The 6,216-nt window shown below is 37.8% G+C and overlaps 1 non-coding gene across 1 annotated transcript; it reads right to left on the bottom strand.

Annotated features, from left to right (window-relative positions):
• Positions 1-3,602: 3,602 nt before the first annotated feature.
• LOC112753929 (small nucleolar RNA R71) lies at positions 3,603-3,710 on the bottom strand. The gene has a single exon (XR_003178289.1). It is a non-coding gene; the product is annotated as a small nucleolar RNA R71 (small nucleolar RNA).
• Between the last annotated feature and the right edge of the window lie 2,506 nt (positions 3,711-6,216).

The raw sequence follows: 6,216 nt of genomic DNA, 5'->3' as shown, positions 1-6,216 counted from the left end.
GTGGATTTATGCATCAATTACTTACTTCTGTAAACCCTAGTAGCTAGTTTATTATAAATAGGACTTTTTACTATTGTATTAGACATCTTTGGACGCCGAGTTCTTAGATCATAGGGGCTGGCCATTCGGTCATGCCTGGACCTTTCACTTATGTATTTTTAACGGTAGAGTTTCTACACTCCATAGATTAAGGTGTGGAGCTCTGCTGTTCCTCAAAGATTAATGCAAAGTACTACTGTTTTCTATTCAATTCATCTTATTTTGCTTCTAAGATATTAATTCGCACTTCAACCTGAATGTGATGAACGTGACAATCATCATCATTCCCTATGAATACGTGCCTGACAACCACCTCCGTTCTACCTTAGATTGAATGAGTGTCTCTTAGATCTCTTAATCGGAATCTTCGTGGTGTAAGCTAGAATGATGGCGGCATTCAAGAGAATCCGGAAAGTCTAAACCTTGTCTGTGGTATTCCGAGTAGGATTCAATGATTGAATGACTGTGACGAGCTTCAAACTCGCGATTGCTGGGCATGGTGACAGACGCAAAAGGAGGGTAAATCCTATTCCAGCATGATCGGGAACCTCAGATGATTAGCCGTGCCGTGACAGGGCATCTTGGACCATTTTCACAAGAGGAGGGGATGTAGCCACTGACAATGGTGATGCCCTTGCATAAAGCCAGCCATAGAAAGGAGTAAGACTGATTGGATGAAGATAGCAGGAAAGCGGAGGTTCAGAGGAACGATTGCATCTCCACACGCTTATCTGAAATTCTCACCAATGATTTACATAAGTATTTCTATCCTTCTTTTATTACTGCATTTCGAAAACCACATAACTATTTTATATCCGCCTGACTGAGATTTACAAGGTGACCATAGCTTGCTTTATACCAACAATCTTCGTGGGATTCGACCCTTACTCACGTAAGGTATTACTTGGATGACCCAGTGCACTTGCTGGTTAGTTATGCGAAGTTGTGAAGATATGTTTAGACCATGGTTCTGTGCATCCGTTTTTGGTGCCATTGCCAGGGAATCAATTTCGAACAACAATTCACAACCTGAGTAACAATTTCGCATACCAAGTTTTTGGTGCCATTGCCAGGGAATCAATTTCGAACAACAATTCACAACCTGAGTAACAATTTCGCATACCAAGTTTTTGGCACCGTTGCCGAGGATTGTTTGAGTTTGGACAACTGACGGTTCATCTCGTTGCTCAGATTAGGTAATTTTCTTTTTGTTTTCTTTTCAAAAATTTTTCAAAAATCTTTCAAAATTTTCTCCTTTGTTTTCGAAAAAATTTTAAAATAAAAATGTTTTCAAAAATTTTATAATTTTATTCAAAATTTTTAAGAATGAATTCTAGTGTTTCATGAAGCATGTGAAGCTTGGCTGGCTGTAAAGCCATGTCTAAATTCCTTTAGACTGAGGCTTCCAATTTGTTATCAAGAGCAAGCTAGTTGGTGCTAATCCACCTGCTACTGTTCATGATCTACCTGCTACATGCTAAAGCTTGGCTGGCTATTATGCCATGCCTGACCATTTGATTGGAGCTTTAGACTAAAAGAGCATAAAATTCCTGGAATTCATATTAAAAATTTTGGAATCCTTATTTTTTTTGTTTTTCAAATAATTTTCAAAAAAAAAAAAAAACAAAAAAATTAGAAAATCATAAAAATCAAAAATATTTTTTGTGTTTCTTGTTTGAGTCTTGAGTCATGTTATAAGTTTGGTGTCAATTGCATGTGCATCTTGCATTTTTTTCGAAAATTTCATGCATTCATGGTGTTCTTCATGATCTTCAAGTTGTTCTTGGTAAGTCTTCTTGTTTGATCTTTGCATTTGCATGTTTTGTGTCTTTTCTTGTTTTTCATATGCATTCTTGAATTCTTAGTGCCTAAGCATTAAAGAATTCTAAGTTTGGTGTCTTGCATGTTTTCTTTGCATTAAAAAATTTTTCAAAAATGTGTTCTTGATGTTCATCATGATCTTCAAAGTGTTCTTGGTGTGCATCTTGACATTCATAGTGTTCTTGCATGCATTCCTTGTTTTGATCCAAAAATAAAAGAGAAAAACATGAAAATGATGTTTTAATTTTTCTCTCTCATCATTAAAAATTCAAAAATAAAAAAAAATCTTTCCCTTTTTCTCTCTTAAAATTTCAAAAATTAGATTTGACTTTTTCAAAAAAATTTTAAAATCTAGTTGTTTTTATGAGTCAAATCAAATCTTCAATTTAAAAATCCTATCTTTTTCAAAAATCTTTTTCAAAAATCAAATCTTTTTCATTTTTCTTAGTTATTTTCGAAAATTTCAAAAATATTTTTCAAAAATCTTTTTCTTAATTTTACATCATATTTTCGAAAATAACATCATCAATTAATGTTTTGATTCAAAAATTTCAAGTTTGTTACTTACTTGTTAAGAAAGATTCAAACTTTGGGTTCTAGAATCATATCTTGTGATTTCTTGTGAATCAAGTCATTAATTGAGATTTTAAAAATCAAATCTTTTTCAAAAACTAATTTCTATCATATCTTTTCAAAAAAATATCTTCTTATCTTATCTTTTTCAAAATTTGATTTCAAAATATCTTTTCTAACTTCCTAACTTCTTATCTTTTCAAAATTTGTTTCAACTAACTAACTAACTTTTTGTTTGTTTCTTATCTTTTTCAAAACCACCTAACTAACTCTCTCTCTCTAATTTTCAAAAATATCTCCCTCTTTTCAAAAATTCTTTTTAATTAATTAATTATTTTAACTTTTGATTTTAAACTTTTCAAAAAAAATTACTACCCTTTTTCAAAAATTATTTTTCGAAAATTACTAACTCTTTTTCAAAAATTATTTTCGAAAATCTTCTCCCTCTCTCATCTTATTCTATTTATGTATTCATCTACTAATATCTCTTCCTCACATCACTAACCAAATTTGAACCCCCTCTTCTATCTGTGTTCGAATTTTTTCTTCTTTTCTTCTTCTACTAACAATAAGGAACCTCTTTACTGTGACATAGAGGATTCCTCTTCCTTTCTTTTTCTCTTCTCTTTCTTATGAGCAGGGACAAAGAAAAAGGCATTCTTGTTGAAGCTGATCCAGAACCTGAAAGAACTCTGAAGAGGAAACTAAGAGAAGCTAAATTACAACAATCCAAAGACAACCTTATTGAAAATTTCGAACAAATAAAGGAGATGGCAGCCGAACCCAACAACAATAATGCAAGGAGAATGCTTGGTGACTTTACTGCATCTAATTCCAATTTACATGGAAGAAGCATCTCCATTCCTGCCATTGGAGCAAACAATTTTGAGCTGAAACCTCAACTAGTTTCTCTGATGCAACAGAACTGCAAGTTTCATGGACTTCCATCTGAAGATCCCTTTCAGTTCTTAACTGAATTCTTGCAGATCTGTGATACTGTTAAGACTAATGGAGTAGATCCTGAAGTCTACAGGCTCATGCTTTTCCCTTTTGCTGTAAGAGACAGAGCTAGAGTGTGGTTGGATTCTCAACCCAGAGATAGCCTGAACTCTTGGGACAAGCTGGTCACGACTTTCTTAGCCAAGTTCTTTCCTCCTCAAAAGCTGAGCAAGCTTAGAGTGGATATTCAAACCTTCAGACAGAAAGAAGGTGAATCCCTCTATGAAGCTTGGGAAAGATACAAGCAGCTGACCAAAAAATGTCCTTCTGACATGCTTTCAGAATGGACCATCCTGGATATATTCTATGATGGTTTATCTGAGTTATCAAAGATGTCATTGGATACTTCTGCAGGTGGATCCATTCACCTAAAGAAAACGCCTGCAGAAGCTCAAGAACTCATTGACATGGTTGCTAATAACCAGTTCATGTACAATTCTGAGAGGAATCCTGTGAGTAATGGGACGCCTATGAAGAAGGGAGTTCTTGAAATTGATACTCTGGTTGCCATATTGGCTCAGAATAAAATATTGACTCAGCAAGTCAATATGATTTCTCAGAGTCTGAATGGAATGCAAGCTGCATCCAACAGTACTCAAGAGGCATCTTCTGAGGAAGAAGCTTATGATCCTGAGAACCCTACAATAGCAGAGTTAAAATACATGGGTGAACCATATGGAAACACCTACAAGCCATCATGGAGAAATCACCCAAATCTCTCATGGAAGGATCAAAAGCCTCAACAAGGCTTTAATAATGGTGGAAGAAACAGGTTTAGCAATAGTAAGCCTCTTCCATCATCCACTCAGCAACAGACAGAGAATTCTGAGCAGAATCCATCTAGCTTAGCAAATTTAGTCTCTGATCTATCTAAGGCCACTGTGAGTTTCATGAATGAAACAAGGTCTTCCATTAGAAATTTGGAAGCACAAGTGGGCCAGCTGAGTAAAAGGATCACTGAAATCCCTCCTAGTACTCTCCCAAGCAATACAAAAGAGAATCCAAAAGGAGAGTGCAAGGCCATTGACATAAGCACCATGGCCAAACTTGTAAGGGAAGGAGAGGACGTGAATCCCAAGGAGGAAGACCTCCTGGGACATCCAGTGGTCAATAAGGAGCTTCCCTCTGAGGAACCAATGGACTTTGAGGTTCATCTAGAGACCATAGATATTCCATTGAACCTCCTTATGCCATTCATGAGCTCTGATGAGTATTCCTCTTCTGAAGAGAATGAGGATGTTACTGAAGGGCAAGCTGCCAAGTTCCTTGGTGCAATCATGAAGCTAAATGCCAAATTATTTGGTATTGAGACTTGGGAAGATGAACCTCCCTTGTTCACCAATGAACTAAGTGATCTGGATCAACTGACATTGCCTCAGAAGAGACAGGATCCTGGAAAGTTCATAATACATTGTACCATAGGCAGCATGATCTTCAAGGCTCTGTGTGACCTTGGTTCAGGGATAAACCTCATGCCCCTCTCTGTAATAGAGAAACTGGGAATTTATGAGGTGCAAGCTGCTAAAATCTCATTAGAGATGGCAGACAATTCAAGAAAACAGGCTTATGGACAAGTAGAGGACGTGTTAGTAAAGGTTGAAGGCCTTTACATCCCTACTGATTTCATAGTCTTGGATACTGGAAAGGAAGAGGATGAATCCATCATCCTAGGAAGACCTTTCTTAGCCACAGCAAGAGCTGTGATTGATGTGGACAGAGGAGAATTGATCCTTCAATTAAATAAGGACAACCTTGTGTTTACAACTCAAGGATCTCTCTCTGCATCCATGGAGAGGAAGCAGAAAAAGCTTCTCTCAAAGCAGAGTCACACAAAGCCCCCACAGTCAAACTCTAAGTTTGGTGTTGGGAAGCCACAACCAAACCCTAAGTTTGGTGTCAAACCCCCATATCCAAACTCTAAGTTTGGTGTTGGGAGGTTTCAACAAAGCTCTGCACATCTGTGAGGCTCCATGAGAGCCCAATGTCAAGCTATTGACATTAAAGAAGCGCTTGTTGGGAGGCAACCCAATGTTTTTCTAATTATATTTTTCTTAGTTATATGTCTTTATAGGTTCATGATCATGTGGAGTCACAAAATAAATATAAAAATTGAAAACGGAATCAAAAACAGCAGAAGAAAAATCACACCCTGGAGGAAGACCTTACTGGCGTTTAAACGCCAGTAAGAAGCATGTTTTGGGCGTTCAACGCCAGAACAGAGCATGGTTCTGGCGCTGAACGCCAGAAATGGGTAGCATTTGGGCGTTTGAATGCCAGAAATGCACCCTGGAGGAGAGCTGGCGCTGAACGCCCAGAACAAGCATGGTTCTGGCGTTCAACGCCAGAAATAGGCTACAAATGGGCGTTCAACGCCCAGAACAAGCACCAACCTGGCGCTGAACGCCCAGAGTTGTGTGCAAGGGCATTTTGTATGCCTAATTTGGTGCAAGGTTGTAAATCCTTGAACACCTCAGGATCTGTGGACCCCACAGGATCACCTCAGGATCTGTGGACCCCACAGGATCCCCACCTACCTCCACTCACTTCTTCTCACCCCTCTTTCACACAATCCCATAAACACTCTTCCCCAAAACCCTTCACCAATCACCTCAATCTCTCTTCCCCATCATCTCTTCACCACTCACATCCATCCACTCTTCCCCATAAACCTACCTCATAAACTCCACCTACCTTCAAAATTCAAAATCAATTTCCCACCCAAACCCACCCTAAATGACCGAACCTTAACCCCCCTCCCTTCCCTATATAAAGCCTTCCATTCTT

The sequence above is a fragment of the Arachis hypogaea genome, chromosome 15 (genome assembly GCF_003086295.3).
Source record: "Arachis hypogaea cultivar Tifrunner chromosome 15, arahy.Tifrunner.gnm2.J5K5, whole genome shotgun sequence".
Classification (NCBI taxonomy): Eukaryota; Viridiplantae; Streptophyta; class Magnoliopsida; order Fabales; family Fabaceae; genus Arachis; species Arachis hypogaea.
The sequence above is the reverse complement of the archived record's forward strand: the minus strand, read 5'-3'. Positions and strand labels throughout refer to the sequence as shown.